At 37.3% G+C, this 27,648-nt stretch overlaps 1 protein-coding gene and 1 long non-coding RNA gene across 2 annotated transcripts in view; both read right to left on the minus strand.

The window, feature by feature from the left end:
* LOC129359070 (calsyntenin-2-like) overlaps positions 1-27,648 on the minus strand; it is a 264,814-nt gene that overhangs the window by 159,780 nt on the left and 77,386 nt on the right. The window lies entirely within an intron of this gene.
* LOC129359071 (uncharacterized) lies at positions 1,913-3,899 on the minus strand. The gene is made up of 4 exons (XR_008605863.1): positions 3,805-3,899; positions 2,768-2,851; positions 2,110-2,200; positions 1,913-1,940 (listed from the first exon to the last, which is right to left on the minus strand). It is a non-coding gene; the product is annotated as an uncharacterized LOC129359071 (long non-coding RNA).

Consider the following 27,648-nt stretch of genomic DNA (forward strand, 5'->3'; position numbering starts at 1 on the left):
CCCAGATACCAGTCACAAAACTTATACATAATTATATGGTTAATCTTATTTGTATTTAACTAATAACACTTCCTTTTGTGATTTAGATCTGTGTTCACAGATCTAAATTTTATTCAACTTAACATTTAAATTTCTAGAATTATTTTAGTCACTTCAAATGGAAATGAACAGGTAACTGCAGCTGTAAAAGGAGGAAATATATACTGTAATCAAATTGGTAAAAAAAACATGACTACTCAAAGCTCAGAAATACTTCTTAATCAAATTAAGCCTGTTGAACGTTCTACTAATTGTCAGAAACCAAGTACTGTCTTGAGGCTGTCTAGGAAATTCAACCTAATACTTATTCCTAAGCAACTGTATAAAACTCATCTTAGATTTAATAGACATTAGTTAGCAAGTCAGATCTTTGTACAAATAGGAAAATATTAGATAAGGGGTTAACAAAAAATATAACGGTAGTATAACTGGCTTCCAAAAAATTTAAATTGGTCTCAAGATTATTTTCAATGAACTCAAAGCAGAGCTGTTAGAAAATAATGCATTGTACCACAATTGCAAACCAAACACACACTGAAAAAAAGTCATTGGATGAACATAAAAAATTATGGAAAGGATTTCCACCTGATTACTTGCTTTATTTCAGCACCATGTACTTGTGTTACTCCTATTTAAAGCAAATGTGTTAGGTCAACCTAATTTATTAAGATTATTCCAATGTAAAGCAAATGTGTTGGCTCAACTTGTTACAATGGTGATTCAATGGGTGATTCAAATCAAACATGTTGGCTCAACGTAATATATTGTGGTTATTCTTATATAAATAAAATGAGTTGGCGAAACATAATTCATTAAGGTTGTTCTAATTTAAACCAAATATGTTGGCTTAACCAGAATTATGGTAATGCAATGGATGATTGTAAATCAAATGAGTTGGCTCAACTCCATTCATTAAGGTTATTCAAATTCAAATGAATGTGTTGGCTCAACATATTTTTAAAGGTTCCTTTAACTCAGTTACTATAGCGTGACCAGTGTAATGCAATACAGCCAGCCCAACTAATCTGCAATGTTTAGGACCAAATCATTGATGTAACTTCATTAAGATGAATGTAAATCTAGTTGAAACCACCTTATTTTACAGTGGTACCTTCACACTACCTGATTCAGTAGGTCCAACTCACTAAAAGCAAGTTAGCTCAACAATATGCTTCATGCTAAAAAGACAGCTAGTTAATCATGTGGAAATCCTTTTCATTATTTCATTACGTTAATTCAAAGACATATTTTCAAGCGTTAATCAAGCATTTAAGATAGCACTAGGTGAAAGTGTAGGAAGAACACTCAACAATTAGAAAAGGTACAACACAATTGTATTTTCAGAATTGCTATACATCGTTTTTTTACACAGCACAAAACACAGCTGAGTTGGACATTGAAATAAAAAAACAACTACAAAAAGGTTACAGTTTCATTTCCCAGCCAATTCTTTACAACATAAAACATGTCAGTATAGTTGCTCAACTTAGAGAACTGTAACAATATAAATCTTTTCTACTGCAGACTTTAAACACTCATTTTCCATATGAAACTTACTCAACTTAGCAGCGAGTTTCATATTGAGAACTTGTGCTTTCTTTGATATTCTTTCCATCCAATTTCATTATTATTTCTTGTATTACTTCAAAGGTATGCTTGAGTTACTGAGCAAGTTGAGTGCTGAACGCACTAAACTTGAGGGTAGCTCAAGTTTAGTGCGTAGATTAGTCCCAGCAGCATCACTATTGCAGAAGATACACTGCCCAAGCTGTTCATAACTTCCACCTCCTCCAGGACAATCCCAACATCCAGATGTGCATCGGCAGCCTCTGCACCCTCTGCTCAAATGACGATTCCGAGGACAGTCTCGGCTTGGCCATTTCTGCACATTCATCAACGTCCTAAGGGAGTTATGGAAGGGTATTGGGGGGGGGGGGGGGAGCAATTCACATATAATTAAATAAATAAATTAGACTGACATTGATTGAGTCACTCATGGACCTTAGTTGGTGAAAGTATTTTAACAACTCTTAGGAGTTCTATTGTAAACACAAAGAGAATTTAACATACCATGTACTCCCTCACCAGCTTCTCTGGATCTTCATTTAGGTACACACAGACCTTTGAGGATGCACTCTCGTCTGACCTCAGCAGTGTCTTCCTAAATATGCAGATCAAAAACAATGAGAACAATCTCAAACTCCAGCAGTATAGGTTCACACACTTGAAACATAGCTACATTCAAAGGAAGTCACAACAAAAGTGATCAGTGGCTTGCAGTCTATTTGAAAGATATTTAAAATTGTTAGTATCCCTTCATTATGCCATGACTAAAATTGAGTTTTAACATCTCATTTAAACATCTAACTGAAGCTGTTAGATGTTTAAATAAAGACATGAATATATCACCAAAGAATATGTGAAAAGTACAGAATGGTCAACACAGTCTATATCCTTCTACTTAAATGAATATGCAAAGCATTCCATGTCTTACAAGTACATGGACAGTCTATTGTGGGCATGGATAACGTCGCATATGCCGGTGTTTAAGTGTAAAATGTTTTAACAGGTCATATCTACGAGACAGAAAGAGACTACACTCCTTACATTTCCACATCCCCACGCAAATAAAGACAAATAAAACAGACTGGCCAAATAATGTTTAGCTGAACCCTAGCTTTATAAGCTCTCTACTACATTCAGTCACTTTAGATCTGGCAAAACTTACTATTAGCCACTGAAATCTATAACTTGATAGCCGATGAGCCCCTTGACCAGTACTTACGCAGGTGGATTACAGACAGGTGATGTTCTGAAAGAGATCAGATATATTTTCAGCCATTAAAATATGCAATTCATACTGAACTGAGTTGTATCTTTTAGTACAAGTCCCTTGAATGCTCATGAATATAACCACTGGACACATGCAAGCACATATGTGCAGAACAATGGTGAATTGAACATGGCAGAAAGCAATAGTAACATAGGTCAAAATGAGCACAAACAATCAACACAAAAAACATCAACATTTCAAAATTAAACCAATGAACTTCAATATTGTTTCTGAGCTACAATTATTTGGGGACAACAAAGAAGAGTCCAAAAAACCCCAACATCTTTACAGCAGAGGAATATGTATTTTAAAGAAAAAAAATAGAAAGCTCAAGTCTGTAATAATGGATAATCCATTGAGAGTTTTAGCCTGACAAAATATACTAGAAATCCATAACTAACAGGTATTTTAGGAACATTTAACAAAGCTCAGAAAGCAATGCTTTCTGCAGGTTTCACCGACTGAAATGTAGGACTTTTTATTACCATAATTAATTAAGAATCTCGATGATGATAGAAAGGTACCAAAGTGTGTGTGTGTATCTACATTTACCTCCATAGTAACATTACTGAAATAGAATTAAAATAGTTAGAAATAGACTGATGTTAGATCCGTGTGTTAAAAATCCTCTAAACCTCCAGGGAGCTCAGGAGGAACAAAACTGTGACATTTCTGGGGTCCATTTGTGTCACTGGCAGCAGCTTTGTACACTACATATGGCTCTGCAGACTTTTTTCGCACAAAATGTACCTAACATGGTGCGGCGATAAATGTAAACAAAATGCTATCTGCCTTAACCTAACCGACTTAATCTACAGAACATGAAATAATGTGACACAAGTATGGAACAAGTAGAAAATGGTGCAGATGGTAGAGAAATTTTAAGTTACATATTTTTATATGGACTTAGATGAAAATAGTTTGACTCTTACCTTCTTCAAATTAAGTAGATGCACGCCAGGAATCTCCCCTCTGCCCTTGAAAAAACCCAACAAGGTGCAAGCCAGTTATCTCGCGTGATTTTCCGTAATCTCTTGATGTCTCTGGATTCTCTTCAGCGGGAGATTAGTCTGACACTATAGCGCTTTGGAACTGACGTCACTGTGTTTTTTTTTTATTAGATTAACTTTGACAAATATTGATATTGAATAAAATAAAAACACACACACACACACACACACACACACACACACACACACACACACACACACACACACACACATATATATATATATATTATATATATATATATATATATATATATATATATATATATATATATATATATAAGATACTGCGCAGGACCCTCAAGCCTGGGAGCTTGAGGAATTAGATGTATTCAAGTTGAGATAACGTCATTCAATCACGTTAGTCCAGTTGAGAGAAAAAACCGATTGTCTCGCGTTTTCTCGCGTGATATCCCGTGATCTCACTCGTTGTCATCAGCACAATATCAGTCTAAATATAATGAATCATGTTAGCTCAACATGATTCAATTTTATAAATGTGAAGTCGTGGAATATCTTGTTTATCCAACATGATTTTATCACGTTTTCGTTTCAAACCCAACATTATTGTGTGAAAGGTACATGATATTTTTTTGTTAATGTAATACGCCCCGACGTTCTTTTTTTTTTTTGGCGGAAGATCTAGCTGACGTAATTGAATCACGTTATCTCACCTTGAATACATTTTATTCCATTTGCGAGAAAAAACCGATTGTCTCGCGTATTCTCGCGTGATATCCCGTGATTTCTCGTAATCTTGCGTGAACTTGCGTGATATCGCGTGATCTCACTCGTGGTCTTCAGCATAGGATCGGTCTGACTATAATGAATCATGTTCGCTCAACATGATTACATTTTATAAACGTTGAAGTTGTGGAATATCTTATTTATGCAACATGATTGTATCATGTTTTTGGCTCAAACATGGAATTATTTAGTTAACAGTACATGATATTCTTTTGTTAATGTGATAACCCCTGAGGTTCCTTTTTTACAGTGCATAATATTATCACACACAAGTTTAGCATGGTAGTGAATGGCTCATGATTTGAACTTTGCTTAGCTGGTTTTAACATCTGAAGATGGTAAATTCAAGCTACCCATAACATTAATAAATAATTCTAGATGCACATTTCCCAACAGCAAAGACTTAGCTGAAACTGATTCATAAAAAATAAAATGATCCCAAGCACAGAAGCAACACTACATAAAAAATGGCTGCAAAAGAACCAAGGTGCTGCAATGGAAGAGTTAAAGTCCAGACTTCAATCAAATTAAAATGATACAATGAAAACTCAGGAGAACTGAGTAAAATCATATATCAGCAACTCTCAATAAAGCAGTATTGTTAAGGAACGCATTTCCTCAACAGTTATGAATCAGAAAGTAAAAAAAAAAAAAACTACTTTTAGATTATTAATTTTAGTTGTTCTAAAGATTGTATTGACAGTAAATAAAACTTTTAGTAATCACAAAAAGCTGATAAGCCTGTGAGTTACTGATGTCAATTGAATGTTTTTTGTGTAACCTCATAACTGATAGCGCTGCTTACACAAATTACCTTATATCCATTGTAAGCACAATAGATCGCCACACTGCAGACTTCAGAAAGATGTTTTGTGACAGTGATTTTATGACAACACAGAGCCAGGGAAACCTGAGAAACATTTTATCACATGAACACCGGAAAACTCCATATTCATGAGGGACAGCCAAGAAAGCGTGACTAACAGCACTAATACAGTCACAGATCATTCGCTAGTATATTAAGAAGTGATTAATATTCATTAGTTTGATAAAACACTGAGGATAATCATGAGTTTTTAGTATGTAATGATGGAAAATGTCTTGGTGATAAAGCTACGCCACAAAAGGCAGCATGTTACAGCATGATACTAAACAGGATGCCTGTTGTTTGTTGTGTAAAAGCCAAAGCCTTTTACACCACAGACTTTATCGTCTGAATGTATTAACTGAAAATAAAGGCTGTATTTCTACAGTCACATAACGGCAAAAAAGACGATTTGAGTTACATTCACCTGCTGGGTGAACATAGCCTGGTGAACCTGTGTACACTGTATCCCGTTTTTACAGTATTCTGCGGCTGTCGCTCACCTTCTTCAGAAATAAAAATGTAGTCTATTCAGAGTTTTCTGTAGCTGTAATGACTATTCTTTTGATATTTATTTAATCTAATGCCTGGATAGTATGGTTACGATTAAAGTGTTTTCACACAAGTACTCCTCAATGACTACTTTCTCTTTTCAGGATTGTTTGTGAAATAAAATAAGGATAAGATTAAGTTAAGGTGAGGATTGTAAATACCAGACCAGTCTGCCTAACAAACGTGTTCTGATGTGATTGGCAACAACTTAACAAAGTGGCCAGTGAGTGTTGATCAAAATACAAAAGAAAAAAAAAAGCCCATTGTGAACTGAAATTCTCCTTTAAAGCAAAGTTTGACTAAATTTGAAAAACACACCATGAGATTGAGCACTTTTAGTAATTGGGAGTCATGAGGACTGAAGAGCCTTTTCAGCATAGTCACAGCCAAGGATTCCCACTGACCTTGTAATCTGTGATGCTTCATGTGACTCTCTTTCTCTCTATTTAGTGGTGTCAGATGAACCTGAAGGTTGTGTTTTGAATTATGAAATATATTCTGAAAACAATTCCACCTTCAATACAACAAAGTATATCTTAAGGCCTGTTTTCTTAGATGTCATAAGAGAAAAATCACAGACAGAAAACTCAACATCAATAATTAGCGCCCCCTTTTGCTGGGTTATCAGTCAGCATGACCAAGCTGCTTTGCAACTGCAAGCTAATCACTGCTTAAAGCCTTGCTGCTCTCTTTGTGTGTGGGATAAAATGATTTTTCATCAGGAGTGATGAGAGCAATAAAGCAGTCTGCCTCCGGTAATCGCCACGGCATCAAGATGAACTCCCACCCACATGTGAACCCTACCCCCACAACCACAACCACAGCTCAACCAGTCACCCGGAAGACATACGTAGCAGAACCTCGAGAACAGAATTGGGTTCATGCACTGACAGCCAGAGACCTGGCCCTGAGTCATTACGGGAAAATGGATGATCTGTCCTTTCGTCTTAGAATAATGTCTGGCCGTTGGAGGTCGAGGAGGCAAGAATGAGAGGGTGGGATGATCGGTGGAGACCGTCAGTTGCCGAGATTCCCAGTGGAAGCGTTGCTGCAGGTTATCACGTTTGAACCCGAAGCTAATGCCATGACATTAAGTGATTAGCTACATGGAAAACCACGGCAACTTGAATCAAAACTGAACTTGATAAATCCTCTAATCAATACCAAAGTAACATCACTCTCTTCTGTTAGACTCAAAGGAACTCCACTTCTCAGCTTTGCTTTCTTTGCTAAATGTCTTTAGCACACTAAATGTAAATGTAAACATTTACAATGTGGTAAATATTGAGACCCTACATTCCAGGTTGAAATGAATTGATGAGAAAATGTTCATTTTCTTATCCGTCTTTTATTTTTCTCTTCTGACAATTGTTTCTCACATGATTGAAAAAAAGATTTGATCATTTTATAGTTGCCCTTTACATGTTTTGATTTATACCTGTGATGCTCATCTATTGTTTTACCTTCAAGAAAGACTCTAATGGAATGAATGCATAAAAAAAAAACTCAGTCCAAGACAAGTGACCCCAATTTCAAAAAGTACACAACTTGTACAGCTGCTAAAAGCAGTCAGTAAATGGCATACGATAACCTACGAATGGAGGGAGGTCAATTCACTGCCGTCTTGAGAAACCTCGCATTTATCTGGGTGAACGTGGTCTGCTGAGGTGTTAAACAAGTTTTGCATGTTCATGCCAAAACCTTAACATATACCGTAACTGTGTGCAACAAGTCAGGGGCTGTGGGGGGTAAACATAGTGCACTAAGTTGCCGTGTTTGCTTATTTGCTATTTTTATCTAGTTAAGGCATCCATACCAACATTTTCTAGTTTTTTTTCACATTACAATCATAAATGTCAACGAATTTTACTACACTATTATGTGGCAGGGTACCAAAAGTAATGCATGTTTTTAAAATCAAAGTAAGAATTTCTTTTTTTTTATGCATAACTCTGACCCTATAAAGATTTTATTTCTGGGTATAGGAGCAAAAATTGGGAATGAAAAAATACACCACAATTTCTTCATATTTTAATATGTAAGTGTTATTGAACCACATATAATTTCATAACACTTTACAATTATACACTACTTCATGTCAGTCTTTTGTATAATAATCCACATAAAATAAATTTTGGGATTGTAACTTGATAATCTATTCATATATTCAGCGGGTATGAATTATTTTACAAGGCAGTGTTGAGCTGAGCCAGTACTAAAATACCAAGACTTTCCTATTTAAAAAATTCCTGCATATTCCTAGGTAATTGTCTTAATTTTCAGAATAAAAATGCTGCGCTTCCAATTCTTAACCCCTTCAGCTGTTCCATATTATCCAACATGTGGCTGCCAAATTAATAAATTGCATCATTCATACATTTTAGTATCTGCCTAGTTTTGCATTTTTACAAACGAGCGGAGTCACAAGCCAGACAATAATTTCTGTGCATCAAATCAAATTAATCACAGGAATATAGTTATTACCCCTGTCCAGGCTAATATAATCAGTTTGTGTGACAGCTGGAAAGAGAATTCTGGAGCTGCGATGCCCTTTCCAGCGAGCTGCAGGTTAGTGGGCCTATGCCCCGCCATTTCATTGCCAATTAAGCTGAGAGGCGTGGATTTGACTTGAGGTTCTGAACATGGCAGAGGCACTATAACGGTGGATTAATCTTTGACCAGGCGACAATGTGCCACCGCGGTGCTGCTGGTGAGCGCCACCTCTAACCAGGCTGATGCTGCAATCTGAACAGACCTCCTGAGGGGACACAGGGAGGAAGAGAAACAGTTGTAATTAAAAAGAAGTCTGTAGGAAATTAAACTCTGATTGATAAGGTCAAGAAAAAGGGGCTGCGATGAATACATCAGCATAATGAAAAGTAAATGTAGCAGAGACAGCTAGGCATTACTGCTAGCAGCATGCAATTACAGGCAAACTGGAATCTGGGAGCTCATCACAGCTCAAAGTGCCACAGAGACGATTGTCAGTGGGTAACTGTGAATCAACGAGAAACAGCTCTGCTCTGCCCTGTACCAGGAGGGGGCTCGTCTCTGCTTTTACTTTGCTCTCCATCACTCCATCATCGCAGTGATCCCTGTCTTCTTTAAACCCTGGAGATCTTTGCAAATGCTAATCTTGTATGCTCTGTATGTCCTGGCTTTGTGCCTATGAGAGCAGGCTGACAAGAAGCATCTGCAGGGAGACAACTTTATCACATTTAAAAGCTTCCAAGTAGATCACTTCTCCAGACAGGTAGCATCCCCCAGTTCGGTCTTGAAATCTGTTTAACTACAGGCTGATGCATTTAATATAAAAATGTAGCTGACACGAGCAGTAATGCATTTTTAAAAATAAAAAGAACGTTGTAGACTCCGAACTCCCATCATTCAAGTATCTTTAAAAAGTCATAGGGGAGGTAATGCTGCGGGCAGGAACGATCTCCAGTAGCAGTCAGTCTTGCAACAAGAATAAAGAGGCCTCTGACTGAAAACTCCTGCATGACAGTTACAAAAACATCGTGACATACCTACAGCTCAATGTCTAGGCAGTAGATGATGTTTCACAGCAACATGTCCTGGATAACACGATCACTCCTCACTAAATCTGTCTGGACGTAAGGTTAGAAAGCCTTAAAGAGAGCTCTTGGAGTCTGGAATATATTCAAAAACTGTTTTGTATAAAAACAAGTAAAAATTCAATAATATCTGTCACGCTCTGGACATTTTTGGGAGGCTGTGCAGGAGCACATCACTCATCACTTCAAAAAGCCTCAAGGAACCTATGAAAGGGATATTTGCAAATCTCTGCCACTGCCACACTTCAGTCACATTTAAGGCCAGGCATTCAGTTAGCCACACCAAAATCTTCATTTTCTTTGTGTCATTCTGCTTCATTACCCAAATGTTAGACTGCTGAAATTGAGGTGTCATAAACAAGTCTTGGCAATACAAGGCAGCTCCAGGTCATCTATCATCGTTTTTTTATCTGACTTGCTGTTTTAGTTTGATAATAAATGAAACTGAATAAACAGCTCCTAAAATATTTCCATTATTTTGTCATTGTAGAATACCTTCCAAAAAATGTCAGGGATCACCAAGATCTATTTTTGACACATGGGCAACAATCTTTTGTGCTTTTTTGAGTGGGGCTTTTTACCTTTAAATTATTTGTCTCATTTTTTTGTCCTGCCCCTTTCCTAATTGTTTATTCATAAATATTGTTTTTATCTGAGGTAAACTAGGGCTGTTCTGTAGGGCAGCTTCAATATGCTAACAGTATAACATGTTTAAAGACCCTACCTGATTTGTCCTTTAATAAACTGACAATCTTTGTTTGAGCCTCATAAACATTTTGACAAGTGTTTCAGCTGCTTTTCTTACAAGTCTCTCCAAACCACGAAGACAAATAGCAACAATACTTTTCTTGGTATTCCTTATTGCATAGTTATGTTTTCAATCACATATTTGCAGCAATTTATTTAAGCAGGTGTAGAAGGAATTCCAGTTTGTTTATCCACTAAATCATCAGCAAAGTTAAATGCAACGATTAAGTCAACAGAAGACACACTTAAATGCTCTTCAAGGTGACTAAATAAATCTGAGAAAGACTTGAGCTGAATATAAGCAGGGTTATTAGCCTGAGCACAGAGCAAAGCAAAATGTGTTCCTGCCAAACCTCCTGGGTCACATTGAGCCCATCGTAGCTCCTTTCAGACAGCGACGCCCTGACCTGTTTTGTGTCTGCTTCTGCAGTCCTTTCAGCTCTGAGCTGTGTTTGGAGGACATTCAGTGGAAAGTAAACTCCCAACTATAAAAGTAATTTAAATATAGTTGAAATCTAATTATATACACACAAAGACCGAATAAATAATAATTCTCACATTATTTATGACAAAATTTTTGTATTCGATTAAAGGAAATCTACTAAAGAAGGATGTTTCACAATATTAAGCAGACCACAGGTTTCAAGCAATATGGGAAAGAGAAAGGATCTCTGCTGATGAAAATCATCGGACCCATATGACAAGATATGAAAACATTAGATATTTCAGAAAAACTGAAACGTTATTGTACTGTGAAGAAATTTGTGGTTGATTCAGAACAAAGAATAATGAGGTTTCTATTAGACAGATTCATTGGGTTAAGAGAGCAGCTGCTAAAATGCCCTTACAAAACAGCAAACAGTTATTTGAAGCTGCTGGTGCCTTTGGAACCTTAAGGTGGAGGATCCTCCAGAGGCTTGTGGTGCCAGAACCTTCTATTCGGCCACCCCTAACCAGCTCACAAACAGAAACGGTCCCAGTAGGCCCCGCTGTATATGGAGATTCATTTTCAAACAGAGTTGTTCACTAATGACTGCTGTGCAACCCTGGATGGTCCAAGTGGACACGGTAGTGGGTTGGTGGTGGATGGCCACCACGTCCCAAAACGGCTGTGATGTCAACAAGGAGGTGGTGGAGTAATTTTTTGGTCCAAAATTATGGGGAGACAATCACCTTCAGAGTCCCTGAAGGTGTGAAAATGACCTCAGCAAAGTGTATAGACTTTCTGACTGATCACTTTCTTTCATTGTTCAAAAAGAAGAGCTGTACCTTCCGTAGCAAAATCATCTTCCTGCATGACAATACACCAGCTCATGCTGAAAGGAATACCACTGTGTCATTGGCTGCTATGGACAGTCTCTCAGTGTACGTCAATGTGTGAAGTCGTGTTACTGTGTCTTTGCGTGGTATACATGCTGCTTCTGTGGCCACCAGCAGCTTGTGCATTTAGACCATGATCTTAGTATCTTGTGTCTTGATGACTGTGTGCGTGTATTCAACATAACGCTCCATTTGGGAGGTTCAGTGGTGTCGATAACATCAGGCCCTAGCAGCTTCTTTACCTAACATATCCAAAACAACAAGTGCACCAGTGCCCTGCAAAGAAACAGGGTGAGTATTGTGGCTGCGGTAAACAGAAGACCTCACAGCAAACATCCCTGACCTCCTGGAACAAGCAGAAATAAACTTTCAAGAATTTGTTCTTCACAGACAAAAACAAACACTCACAGGAGGCATACGTGTAAAAATCCTTTCTTTATTTGCACTGCAGCATGCAATGGCCTTTTGTCAGAGCAGTTCTTTCCTATCTCCCCCTCTCCAATCCTCCAGCAATATGAAAGCTGTGAGACAAAAGGTCAGACTTTTATTACAAGTTTGTTTTTTACCTTCGCTGGCTGAAATCCAAACCTCTTCAACCTCACCTCTTTGGATTCAGAGCACATAATTACAGATAGGTTGCTGAAACTGAGACGAATGCAAAAATAAAGGCAATCTGTCTGAGTTTGTTCCTTTGATTTAATCAATGTGCTGCCATGTTACTGCGAGTTTTGCTCTTCTTCCAGAGAGAAGGGATAAAGAGTCAGTGCCCCACCAGCCTTCCTGCTGTCCCTAGAGATGAGTTAGAAAAACAAAAAGCCAGATGAAGGCGTTTTCCTGCATTAAGGCTCACGCTCACACAAAGCTAAAAGCATCCATCTAAAATGTCCAGGAGTGGATGTTTGGGAGCTGCATATGCACTTTTGGAGCCATCGCCCCCAGCCATCATTACCCCTCTTTATCAAACGGCTACATAGTCACAAATGTGCTCTCTCTGGATCATTTGAGGGCCATTATCCCAGTCCATTATTGTATGTGCAATTCGAGATGCAGTATTTGCAGCTTTCAGTTTTTCTCATATACATGTAGACTCAGAAAATGAAATTGTTAGGTGGAAAGAATTGAAGAGTCTGAAGACTTTGAGATTTCAAAATGGTAGGTAAGTGCAAAGCATCAAAGTGGGTGAGGACCTAATAATACCTAATGGAGAAATGTATTGGGTTACTCAATTACGTAAATGGCTTAATAGTTTTAAACTAGGCAGGAAACATTTTCAGTCTGTTTTTAGTCCAATATTTCTGATAAGTGTTAGATTGCCCAACCTAAATACAAAGATTTCTTGACACGAGGGTGACTGTCCAATCCTCAACATCCACTATCCTACAACTTTTGGATTCATCCCTGCTTCTACACACATAAATCAAATGAATGGCTTAATACCAGGCCTCTATGAAGCTAAAAGATATTGAGGGACCATTTGATTCATGTTTGTTGGAGAAAAGAGGCATTGAAAAGTTGCAGGAAAGCTCTCAGGGACTAGACTTAGGCAAACTTGATATACAAAGAAACTGATTGTATGTTTTTTTTCTATTTATTTACAATCCAAACAAACACTGATTGATCTTGGCTATAATACTTCTGACATAAACTGCTCACAACACGTTTAGCAATATGACTCAGAAGATGTACAATCACAATTTGCTTTTCCTTTTTTTTTTTTTACACAGGGTTAAAAGCAAGTCATGGCGTCTCTAAACTGGAACAATTTTGCAAGACTGTTGTGGTCCAGAACAATGAGCATTGTGCTTTTGTCCTGACTTCAGTCTGTGAAATATAACACAGTATTTTTTTCCTTTTGTTTCACATATTCTTTAATACACATAAGTTATGCGACGGAATGGGAAGAAATTGCATGTATTGGCAGAAAACTTATGATGCAGAATACTCTGCATATACATTCAATTGTCAAAAAAAGCAGACCTGGAATATGGTACTATAGGTATCATGTCATATCTGTGCCATTGCATTGATCTTTTCTGTGGAGTACACATCATAAGAACCTTCATTAAATCATTAGGACCATGAGAAGAATCAAATAAACAGGTAGAGGTTGGGTTTCAGAATGATGTATCCCAACATTAGCCTATCTAATGGACATCCTAAAGTATAAACAGGCATCTGTACATGCTGCATTTTTAACGACTGTAGTGAAAAGGAAAAAACATCCATCCATTACTCTAAAGTTCACAAGCTTGAGATTTTTCATTATGAGTTGTTCTGCTATTGTTGTATTACACAGGAAATTCCATAAGTCTATGTTTTTGTTTTGTCCTCCTCCTTCTCCACCACCAGCCTCATTACTAAATATGACAAAACCAATTGTTCTTGACAACCAAAGAACTACAAAAACATAGCTTGTTTCGGCCAAACATCCAGTGGTGCAATTTGGAGGCACTTCTCTACAACTGGGAGGCCAATTCTAACAGAGGCCTACCATATGCCAATCGCTGTAGACAGGGGGCTGCTAGTGACACTGTATGTAGTGGTGTACAAATTGTGGATTATGTTATTCTGTTGTTGCTGAGATGCTCTGGGTTGCAGCTTGGACACAATGCACATAGCAGCTGAGCTAGTAGAGAATTTTGTTATGTTTTTGTTACAACTGAGAGAGACTGGTGAGAATGCGGTGGATTTAGCATTGGTAGTTCTCTCTTAAATTGACCAATCCATGTAGGTGTGTGCATAGAAAACATCAAGGATAAACAATCTTGTTTATCCTTGATCAAGATCCTCCATGCTTCATCCAGGACTCGTATGTGCTGCCATAGTGACTGGTCCAATCTTTAACTCTGCGTTGCATGTTTCTATCGGAGTATTAAACAGAACATGAGCCAGATCTGGATCGACCATCTTTTATTTCATCTGTTTGAGAAATTTAAAAGAAACCGCAGTGAGCCCTCTGCACAGTCTGGCCCAAAACACTTCTCCCCAGTGCAGCATTTTCTATATGTGTTTTGATATGTGCAAAAATACAATATTTTTACATTTAATAAAGACATTCAGTCACCCTTGTTATAGTGGAATAGTAAAAACAAGCCAAAATAAATCTCAACAATATTTATTATACTTTATAAAAACTAATACCTGATTGAGATATCAAAAGAAACAGCAGTGAGCACTTTCACAGGCTAGTCCAAATCACCTCCCTTTGCAAGAAAACAACATCCAAAATAAAGAAAAACTTGTGAAATCAAATAAACAACCAAGAAAATCCCACCACAATTGCATAAAATTGAGCTACTGTAATGCACAGTTACATAACTGTAACACAAGAACTCGTATTAGCTTGCTGTACATTTAAATACAATCCAATTTCAGCTTACATTATAACATTCCACAGAAAAACTCAATTTCCCTCAGACACTGGTATAAATCTATAACTTATGAAATATGAATTAATCAAGAAAAATGTTTCACATCTGGACCGATAATATAGCACGGCTTACCTCCTGTTAGCTCAGCGCAGCATTTACAGTGGCGGAGCTAGACATTTAAATTCCCAGGGGGGCGGGGGAGGGGTGTGGAACGGGGGCCAGGGTTATCTCAGGGGGCCCACAAATTGAGAAATATGCATGCATGCGCATGGGAGTAACAATCACAGTCTTGCTGGATTCCGATCACTTCAGTTGGTAAAATGTTAACTGATTCTACTCAGTGACCACCGGGCCACCCTCTGGCTCTGCCCCTGAACATTTAACCTCCGCATGCAATAGGCTACGTGATTACGGTGCATGAGGTGCATTCAAGTGCAACAGGAAAAAGTAACTGCTCACTTCAAACAGATACTAATAAAAATAAATAACTAATTTACATAACATACAATGACTGATTTGGTGGAATTTGAAGTATAACTTAAAGTAATGTAATTAACTTGTTACACCATCATGACAGCATTACATAGTTTTCTGAATGCTTTTTAAATATTCAAAAATAACACATTTTCTTACTCCTTGAACATACAATCTTTTTGTTAAAATCCTGAAACATATATACATATAGAGCAAGTACAATATTGCTAGGGAAAAATATGTCTAAAATGATATTGGCATGTGAGGGTCTTGCCTCTGTTTAACTCAACTTTGAAGTAGTTTTAAGAAATAATTACAACCCAGATTCTTTTCCAGTCACTACTGTGTGGGCTTTATCAGATGACATCATTGTTCAGCTTAGCAACACCAAGGTGACTTTATTAGTGGCTTATCAGCCAGCAAGCAACATCTCTTTCAAAGACAGACCAATTAATTAACAACTTTCGGTCATTAATTTTACATATTTTGCTTTTATAATTTTGCTTGGAGTACTTTTGTGTTTTGTAATTTTGTCATGTTTTGTGATTCCCATAAAGTGACTTTGGGTGTCTAGAATAGCGCTATGCAAAAAAATGATAAGTTGTGAAACGGGCACTTTTACAGAGGTCATGTCCTGTGAACTGTAGCTGCTTTGTAAAATCACTGTGAACCAGAACAATAATGTGTTTAAACCGCATGAACTCAAAAAAGTCCAACTTCCTAATCTTTAAGCTTCTAGCATTACCATTCTTTCATTTCGCTTCTGTTTTTTTTGACCTCACAAACAAATTACACGTGGTGGGAAGAATTTTATTTGGGAAAAACTAATGATGTAGAAAATCCTGTATATAAATTGGCCACAGACAAGCACTCCTGCTGACTCAAAGCACTTCGGCTCTGTATTGCGGCCCAGTAAGAGCCTCTTATGCGCAGATGGCCCCCGGCATAAGCCGTCTGTGACTGTGTGTGTGTTACAGGACATGTTTCCAGGTCTTTTTGATCCCCACAGAATTTTGTGCCAGTCAGTTAATGTGACACCTGCAGCCAGCTGTGAAGTAAGGGGGGTGAAGACACATTGAGTCAATAAAAGTTTCCCCTGTGTAATCCTTTTAGAGTGGCAAGGCGTTTGAAGTGAAGGCCACCGTCTTATGGAACATGAGGTGCACTATGCACTATAATCTGGTTAAAGAAAAGCCAGTGTGCGGCTCCGGCTGTGTGGAAACACAGACAGAAAAGCTGGACTGTGGAAATCTAAGTGACTGCCCTTTACTTGTCAATTTAAAGGGTGAGAAAGGCGAAGAAAACTGATTTCATTGGAAGAAATGAGTAAGTGACAAAATGTTGAAAAACTGTTTGTTCAGGGGTTAAATCTGAGTGTGCTGATACATATCAAAAAGAGCAATCCTGGAATATAGAGCTTCACTGGACATTTTATGGGAGATAAATCAAAACTGTCTCTTGAACAAAGCCGCTCTCTTAAATATACGAAGCATCATTTATCTCGCCTGGCCCTTTCAGGTTTCAGACATTTTTTCTTGTGGTTCTTCAATGCTCTTAATCATGGTGGAGATGCAGTACCAAGTTGACTGGAGATGAGAATTGAATGCTGGTCAGCTTGTCTTGCCTGACTGATCATCTGCTTGTCAGAAACTCCAATGAATACTCAACAGTGAACTATGCCATGGCATCTGAATCCTGTGGATAATAAAAAAAATTACAAATAAAAATAAAAAAATAAAAAAACAGGTGAAAGTTTTTATTTTCTTGTGCACAAGCTCTGACCATCAGAATTATAATACATACAAGAGACATTGTAGAACTCTACTCCGTTGTTGTAAAAAAAAAAAAAAACAACTGGGTAACATCGCAGGGTAACAGGCCTCATGGCAACAATATCATTGATTTACCAGTAGGAAAAACAATGAAAGTAAGCACAAGCATATTCTGAAGAAACTAAATCACATTTTTTCACAGTAAGTGGCATAAAATAAATGTCCACCCTTATTTGTTGTCTGACTAAGACTGATTACAATTTTGACGGTTGTACAATTAAAGGAGCAATGGCAAAGGAGCAACCGTAATTTTCCAACCTTCTACCAGATGATTATTATATTAATGTATGTTGCTCAATCATTCATTGTTTCAACAACCAACTCTGTTTGTTCCAGTCTCACTCACCCAAACATCAGCAATACAATTCCCACATCCCCAGAAAATATGATTCAATGTCCCTCTAACACAGCTGGTTTTGTCGAGCATGAAGTTTATTGTACAAGACGAGGTGTGAAGAAGACTCACGTGCATGTGTCCACAACAAGATATTGATTAAAAATTTACAGAATTTCCTTCCTTTAACAAAATCAGACAGAATGCTCACCTTTCTTTCAACATGGACAAGAATCTTGGAAAGTGCATTGTCAAAGACTCCTCTTCAGCCTTGAAAGCAACACGAGAAATGTTACTTTCTATTCTGGCGAACTTTGCAAAGTAACAATTAGACCCTGCTACTCAGGAATTTTGCTGTGGGGGCAATGGCTGATTTTGGGGGGTGTACAGTAATTGGGCATTTAATTCAATATAAATACATAAACAAGCCTGTAACTTTCAGATAAAATATCCATTTTGTTAATTCAAAAGTGATGTAAGTACTGACATGAAAATGCTGAGCAATCATGCTCAAATTTGCAAAGATGTCTGCTCACATGTTGCAGAAGTCTAAGAATCTAATGTTTCTAATCACTGGTCTATTTCTTTATGAAAAATCAGTCCACTCAAGTATAAGTAGTAATAGCTCATAATTTTACTATTTTTGCTACTATTAATAAAAGTGAAAAAAGTAGTGTCCCCCAAATATGTCACTCAAGTAAATGTAACCACTACTACCCAGCTTGGAAGATGGATAACAAAACTAGTCGCCTATTCTTGTTAAATAGCTTAGTGATATGTTGTCATTAACTAGCTAACATTGCCTGCCCAACAGCTTTACTCTACTTACTCGGTTTGTTTAGAAAAATGTTGTGCAAAGACTTTTGCCATTTAATGGTTTTGTGCTGTGATTCTGACACACCAGTGTGCACGTCTGCAAAGCAACATGTCTGCGTCGCAAACCTACTGGTGCAAGCATATTAATGCTAATGTTGTGTTTAAAGGCTCCTGAAAAACACTACAATGAAACATTAAAGGCTCTCGAGTAAAAGGCATGGCAGTTTTAGCTAATGTTGGACCGATGACCCGATGCTAACATTAGCATATAAGCCTGCGAAGACTTTTATGCATGATCGTCTATGAGAAAAATCAACCTGTAACCATATGCGATTAGTAAAGGCATACATGTCACATGAAAACATACTGAAGATGAATAACCTACCTTTAGCAAAGCTCTGCTCCTTCCAATGTACAAGTCCACAAATATTCAGGAAGCTTCCCGCACTTTACTGAGCCGACGCATATTCAAATCTAGTTTACTCAAAATAATTTAGTCTTGTATCTTTCTCAGGCCAAACATGTAGATTACTCACATTACTTGAGTTGACAAAACAGTTTAGTGAGACTTAAGTAAAGCATACAAACATAATTTAAGTAAGAATAGGAATTGCCTTTTAGAGTGTTCTTTGTATGTCCATAAAAACAGAAGAAATCTGTAAGGGGGCAATTTTAAAGCGTTATGTATACGTGTTGCAAAATCTGAAATTGTCATTCAAGGCAAGGCAACACTTCAGTATTTAAGTGAGGTGAATGCCATCCGAGTTAAAATAAAGAATCACCCCTCCATACTGCCACTCCAATTCAGCAGTCACCACAGACACCCACAATTTCCACTCATAAATTGGAGAATGTGCTTATATCCATTCAGCTATTCCACCCACTAACCAGGACTTTTCATTGAACAATCTTCATCTGAAGCTTCAGCCCACCCTACTCTAATTGAGCACTCGCTAAAGAACCAAGGCAATCAGTCACTGCCTATAAAAAAGGTGTCTGTGTGTGTTTTTCACAAGCCAAAGATCAAGCGGTTTGTTTAATTTCCATTATACTGATGAGTGGGAGTGTGGGAGGGAGGAATAACACGCTTTTAGTTTGTGGTGCATACAGTCGAGCTCTGAAAACTTCCACTTTGTTGTTTAGCACAGGAAATGAATTCAGGTGGAAGACTCATGGGGCAGGGGTTCAGTGGAATAAAGCCCAGCATCTGCTTGCGCCGCATTGTTTTCTGGTGCTTTTAAAAGGAACCTACCTCGTAACACAATATGAAAACAGGCTCCGAGCCGCACTGAGGCAAAAGCCTGTTAGCGAACTGTTGGTAGATTATCCCTCTGACCAGTGTTTCTGGCTTATTGAGCTCTGAGATTTGTGTGTCTTATTTTTCTTTGTTTAGTTTAACTGTTCCAGCCAGTAGATTAAAATAAATTGCTGGTAGCCAGAAATAAAACAGCAGCTCTGAATAATAGGGAAGCTTGTACAAGGGAGGACAATATAGATATTCTTGTATGTCTAAGCAGTATTGACACAACTTGAAAAGAGTTTTAGTCTCAATAGCGAAATCATTCACATAATCCTTTACATCTGATGTTGATACACACATCTAAGTGGAGTTATTTCAATAACATTCCTGTGGCATATATTCATTATGCACTGTAAGCACATGAGCTAGACTTTTAAGGCTCTTCTCAAGTGGTGGGTTTTTCTTTCAACTTTTGTCAAACCTTTTGAGGTGGAATGGAATTTAAACAGTTATATCTCCTCCTGATGTGATATGCATTAAAGTTAATTTTGGGGGGACTTTGTGGTCAGTAAGGCCAGTAAGATTGTTTGGAAAGTCAACCATTTGTTTGAAGATGTCAGCCCTATAGTTTCTTTGCTTTGCAGTTAAGATTAGGAGTTTTGTCTCCCCTCAGCAGACAAAATGTGACCTGAACTGCTGCACACCTGTGCTAGAGAAGTACACTGTGACTGAACCACTGGAAGGCAATCCCCAAGGCTGATAAACCATGTCATTTTCATTTGCCTCTGGCCAAATGACAGATTATTGCAAAATTCCCAAGTTTTAGTATTAAACCTGTAAACCTGTTAGATTCACCAGGGAAGTTGATCAACTTTCACAGCCCTGAGGATTTCACAGCTCCTCTAAAAACACGCTTACAATGACAACTAACTTCTCTACAGGTAAGTGACAATGTAACTTATCATAATTTCAGGACCTTGTTTCAAAATATCAGAATTGTCCCTTTAATATCTCATGACTCTTGAGAGAACTTGGAATTGCAGAATGTTAAGCAAGTGAAGGTCAGAGGCTTGGAAAAATGTTTACTTTCTGTGATTAGTCCCACACAGCATGCGGCTCTTTTTCTCACATGAGCAGTTGGATTACTCCGGCCTGACTCGTTCTGACCCAGAGCTACAGATGGCAAAGAGGCTGCAGCAGGCAGAAAGACAGATGGGCGCACAAACAGAAATGTGTGCGATTCTCAGCTTCTAGAGGAATTATATATTTCACCATTGACCAATAAAAAACAACATATTGGCTTTGGCAAAAAAATAAATAAATACATTTAGACAGAACAAAGATTGTTTCTATCAACAGATTTTTTTGTTGCCATGTGACACTGATATGAAAATAGGCTGTTACTGTACCTTCGAGCGCTATGGGGGAGCTAAAGAGAATCTATTCCAGTGCGATTTCAGAGAAATGAACGCAGTCAAACAAAGAAAAGCCTTAGCACGCTTAATAAGTTTGCGCAACATCTCGGGAGGAGATAATATCTCAAACAGACACACAAGCTCTACAAAAAGAAACAGGCATCTGCCCCATCTATTTCAAGCTGTTGCAAAGACAGAATTGCCAAATCTGTTTGGAGGTTCATTATTATGCCAAAGCTAATTAATAAAACATAATTATATTTATTTCCAAATAGGAATCCTAAGAAAACCCCCAAAACCTTTTCAAAACGATGTGAACATGAAAACAAAAAAACTGTAAATATACAATTGTACATTTTGCTCTGTAATTATGGTTTGTTTACAATTATTCAAATTAAATGATTTTATGTATTCAGACAGGTAAGTTGCTTTTTACCAGTTCCTGAAATTATTTAAATCTATTATGAATGGCCAAAGGAAACGACAACATGGAAATGCCATGTGTGAAAGAGAATGGCATTTCCATGCTTTTTCACACACCCCTTCCTGCTAAAGGGGGATTGCTTGAACATGTTCTGTATGGCTTTTTTTAGTTTCAGATCTTTACGGAGAACCTTTGCCCATCCAATCCTCCCAAATTAACATCAATTCATTGAGGTTAGGAGACATTAATCTCTGCACAAGATTTTTAAAGTCCCACAGTAGCATTTCAATTTTGTTCAGGTCTGGACTTTGACTTGGTCATTGCAACACCTTGATTGTTTTCTTTTCAGTCATTCTATCCTAGATCAGCGATTGTTTTAGGGTCATTGTTCTAATTTAACCCCACTTTTCACAAAAGGCCCCTAATTTTTCTTTAAAATACTTTGGGATATAGAGGAGTACATAGTCAATGTGCCCTCTTGCTCTGGCTGCAAGACAAGCCCAAAGAATAACCCTTCGGCCACTATGGCACTGTACTTAATGGCTAAACGTAATTTTATCTTGATCTATCCAAGTACTTGTTCAATCCGTTTTTTTTTTTTTTTTAATTGTCCTATTAAGAGCTTCACTTATGAACACATTAACAAAAATCTGGAGCTCTTGTGTTATACAGCATAGCAAGCTCTGATCCAGAAGAAAATTTGAGGGGACATTAGAACAAAGAAAACTGTCTTAATCACTTTCACTTCTGTTGGTCTGCGATAAAAAAATCAGACAGAATCCAGAAATTGTAGAGCTCTGAACTTTTTTTTTTCTTTTATGCAGTTCTTCAAACATTTCATTCCAGTTAACAGCATGATATGCATTCAAACAACAAGAGGGAGAGACTCCCTCTGAGCTAAACCACCTGGCTTTTAAAGCACTGACTCCTACCAAGACTAATTAAGGAGTGGAGACAACATTTGCATTTCCAGATAGAAAAAAAAACATTTGTACTAAACTATATTCCTAGAAGAATATGTACATTACAACAACTAAAACAAACACAGTCTGGGCCCAAATAAAATCCCAAAAAACATCTCCCCTCATTTTCCCGGTGAGGCTGATTGAAAACACCAGGTCCTTGTCAGCACTGCTCATGTGCACGCTTCCATGGCAACACATGACCAGGTGACCTCATTCTCTCTTCTCTTTAAAGAGAAGAGAGAATGATTAAAACAAAATATTAAATAAAGCATTAGAATATACGAAGTACAAAAACAGCACCTGTTCGGGAGGGGATAAATCCCTCACAACTTCTTAAAATGAACTGACTTCTATTTTTTAAATAAACTTATAACTTCAAGAACAGCAAAACCCCAGAACTCCTGCTTTGCAGAGGTGGTCACGCTCATAAAATATATTTGACTATCAGAGCCTTCCTGGCACGTTCCCTTTTAAATTCTACAGAAGGAGCAAGGCTATACTTTTTCACACACACTTTCCACTTTGGCTTCATCTTTGTTCAATGCGGCTCGGTTTGACATTACCTATGTAGGCCTCAATTTCAGACCCTTTCACGCTGTCATGACATATCAGTCAATTAAAGTCACCTGGAAATTGGAACATTGCATTCTATTAATTGCCTTCTATTTCTATCAGCAGTAGCTGTCATTCAGACATCATTCATTCAAAGAAATCTACATTTTTCTGAAATTACAGAGCCATTTATCTTGTAATTACAGTGAGAAGTGAGTCAGATACCAAACAAGGCAGCTTGAAATGTTCAATGTAACCCAGGGCCACAAAATTTATAAAATCTGGCGATTGTATGATTTAGCAACTAAACAGCTTGTTATTAGGAACCTTTGTTCCTGATAAACAAAAAGCTTTAAGCACCCTTTCAATCACTGTCAGTTTTCTTCTTTTTCCTTTGCATCATTTTGTTTCTTCTGATCCAAATGGATTGTGCTCTATTCATGTCAGCTCTGCAGTGCCATTACAGAATCCCTGCCTGCAATCTAACTGGTGTTGATTTTAATAGCTTTTATTTGTTTCACACCCATCTCAACTCAAGTCCACTTATTCGGTCAAAGTAATCACAGGTCAACAGAGGGAATTGTGTTGCAATGACTTCAGGGAGCAATTTTCATCTCAGAAATAAAAAGTTTAATTTGAATTGCTACATTGTTTTCAAAGTTCTATATTGGCAGTTTAAACCATTTAAACAATTGTTTTTTTGACAGCTTTGATTAATTTGCCAAATGACACCCTGAAACCACTAGGTTCACATTTGCCGCAGTTAGAAGACAAATAGATGAAAATGCTTTCAAAATTCACTTGAACAAAGTCAGACTGGGTGAGGCGACATATTCTTCCACACACACCTGAAGAGAAGGGAAATCATACTCTAAAACACAAAGATTAATTTCATCATTAGATTCTTGTAGTGTCGGTGTGATGACAGCTGTATAGAAATTCAATATAACTGCTTATGTTTGAAATTGAGCTGAAGAATGCCTCGGTTTTGATCTGTGTGATAAATTGTGCCAAACCCCACAAGAGAGAAGTAACTTGTTGTTCCATAATCAGTCCAAATGATATTTAGTTATGAAAAATTACTTTAATCTACAGTGAGAGTCTGCATAATGAAGCACAACCATGCATAGCATGAGGGTTTGGTTTGGGGAGCCTACCGTTATTTGCAAGCATTGTGGCTGCTGAAGAAGATAAATGATTTGCAGGATTAATTACAGGATTGCTTCACAGATTGGGAACTTTTTTTCGATAAAGTTCAGCTGAAACAGATTTTTTGTTGTTTTATATTTGTTCTTATTTAAACTGGATGTTTTATTATAACATCATAAACAATGCTATTATCAATTGATTGCTGGATATTAAGTTTGATAATTTCATAAAGCAGCTCTGACTCATAAACAGCAAGTCAAATATTTGAATGAAACAATGGTTTCCTGATGAATAAATGTTTTAAAATTGAAAATGTCTTATTTTATATTGATTGCCTAAATCAGGCTTCTATAATAGCTGATTGCAAATAATATTTACATACAATAGTTTGTTGAATGTAGCCATTGAAAAACAAAAGTAGTAATAATCCTATACTTTCAAAGTTAAAATGGGTTCCTGATCAGAACTTTTGGTCTCCCAATACTGATACAAATCAGTCAGTTGTTTTGCCTACTCCCGGATCTCAGTCAGGTGCTTTATTAAAACACTGCCAAGCTTACAAGAATGATGTATGTGGTAAGATGAAGTTCTTGAAAGTTGGTTAATGTGCTGCTCCAACATTTGATTAAAACAAACAATTTTGTTCAAGAGATCACAGGAACAGTACTGCATTCTAAATAAGTTAAGTAACCATTGAGCGTTGCTCGCCACCACAACACAAAAGAGACAAAAAGATCTTCCAAGGAGGCACAGAGGTTCCATACTAAAGAGTGAATTTAAAGACACTTTTAAAAAGTCAAGATGTTAGTATTTCATCAAATCAGGGTCTTAATTAGCATAATGTCAACTCAGGTCGGAAACAGCACATACATGATGTATTTTGCCTTACTGTTGCCATATGATCTAACCATGAACTAAACCGCAAACCTCTACATGACCCCCATTACAATGTTTGCAGTCACCCCCATATCGAGACAGAGAGAGAGAGAGCAAGATAAACTACACTTACGACCTTTGGGAAAATCAAAGAAAGTCCTTGTGCTTTGCAGTGTACTATCCATCACACATAGCAATGGACCGATACAGCCCATTGTGCTGTGAGGTATGTAGCCATTTTTACAGCCTGGTACTGTAACATTGTTCAAAGCCCAATTCTGGCCCATTGTGGTCAAAGCTGATCAGAGTGCAGAATAATGTCCATTGGTATTCCAGGTGAGATCTGGTCCCTATGAATATTTGAGTGGTTCACGGACTTGCTATCGAGCTGAGGCGTAAAGATGCTGGCTACAGTTCAAAGTGCTTTCAGTATCAAAAGGAGCAGAAGGCTGAAGCAATTTCTGGGTGAGACTGTGACGATACAAGAGGGTTCAATGGCAGGCCGCAGATGGAAAAGTTCCATTAAGATTAGTTATAAACCATTAAAATAAAATAAAAGGGATTCTAATCTTTCTCTGTATGGGTCTCCATCTGATCTCCACATGAATCATGGCAGAGCTCATAAGGTACAGATAAAGCATCCATTGTATTGGCAGATGATAAAGATTTACCAGACGCCGGCCCAGTAAATTCTGGACTCGCATTCGATAGTTGGTGTTAATCAATCATCTTTGAGCTGAAGTACTGATCCGTAGTCAGTTCAGGTCATTCCGGTTAATGTGAATACGATGATCAAAAGCAGGCAGTTGGTGATTCCAGTTCAGCAGTCCTCATCTGAAAAACTGGATAAATATCAGCTAATGTGCTCATAGTAACTGCCTGGCAGCACAGGCTCATCAGAATTGTGTAGTGGTGCATCTCGGAGTGCCATTATTGGACGTGCACACACAACGTGCACATCTGCAGTTGATTACAGAAAGGTCGGTGTACCTTCTGTCTCCTTTGCTGTTCTTATAGTCACATTCAAGCTGCGGATAAACCTCATGTCTTAAAAACTGATGTCAAGATTGTGTTGAGAGTTTGGGCTTAAGTAGGAACAAATAAGTGTACATATCCAAAAATGATCCAAGCAATTCCTTGGAGTTGAAGTATAAAGGCTATGGAAAGCAACAGATGTTAACAGGTAGATTAAAGGACAAGTATTATTATTAGACTTTTTTTTACAGTTTTATAATCACGTTTGACTTGGAAAAAAAATAACACTGAGTAGCAAATATGAATGATAATGGACCATCTAAATTCACAGTGTCCAAAGGAATATTGACCTGGAATATTGAGAAAAACTACTTGCCACCTTTGAGTTTTCTTCTATTTGAACTCTTGTGGTCACAGTGAAATGTTTCAGATTAACTAACAAATTTTACTACTAGAAAAACATGACCAGAGTGAACACAAAATCTTCAAGTGTCAACCTGCCCCTACATAAAATATAATTTTCCCCATCCACCTGTAGATTTAAGTGATCAAGAAATTAAGTAGAGCATGCCAGACAAAACAAACATAAGCTGATAAAAAAAAAAAATATATATATATATATATATATATATATATATATATATATATATATATATATATATATATATATATATATTATATATATATATATATATATATATATATATTTAAATAAAAGAACAGATGAGATGCAAAGTCACTGACATGCAGCTATGCATTTCAAAGTCCTTTCCAAGGTTTACAAACCTCTTTCCACAGTGAATGTTCCACTAGTGACTGTCCACATTTACATTTGGAACACAATGATGACTCATCCAGAAGTACACAAAAGAACCCAGAACAAATAAAGCACTCAGTGGCCTCACTTAAGGTCAGTTATTCAACAACAGGAAAGAGACTGGGCAAAAATGGACTCAATGGAAGAGTTCAAATACCAACAACTGCAGACCAACAAGAGCACAAAGACCTACAGCTCACCACGTTTAACAAAACATTTCGATACTTACCGAGATGCTTTAAAAATATATCTAATAGATTTACAAGATAAGTGTGGAACATTTTGGAAGGTTTGTCCCATTACATCCAGAGTAAAACTAATACAGCATTTCAGACAATTAGCTTCATACCATCAGTCAAACATGATCACTGTCGGGTTGTTTTGCTTCTTCAACACTTGAATCAAGATTTGGGAGTCGCTTATAGTTAAAAGCTGGACTAAAATTTGCTTCAAATTATGTGGCATAGACTTTAACAAATCAAACATTCTTCAAAACCTTCCGCTATGGGAAGGAGAATGAGCCAATATTAATATTCACATTAATGTAAAAAAAACATCTTGGGAGTTAGGGGCGAGGTACAAGAATTCATTTCGTAAGATGGAAAATACTTTTTTAGAGATCTGTATATAGGGCAATGTGTATTTTCTTGAAACAGAGCTGGAGATTTTTAGGTGCAATATCCGAATTCAACAGTCTACATAGAGCATCATCACTCTTTAGCA

Source organism: Poeciliopsis prolifica, unplaced genomic scaffold, assembly GCF_027474105.1.
Source record: "Poeciliopsis prolifica strain line A6 unplaced genomic scaffold, Auburn_PproV2 SCAFFOLD004, whole genome shotgun sequence".
NCBI classification, from domain to species: domain Eukaryota; kingdom Metazoa; phylum Chordata; class Actinopteri; order Cyprinodontiformes; family Poeciliidae; genus Poeciliopsis; species Poeciliopsis prolifica.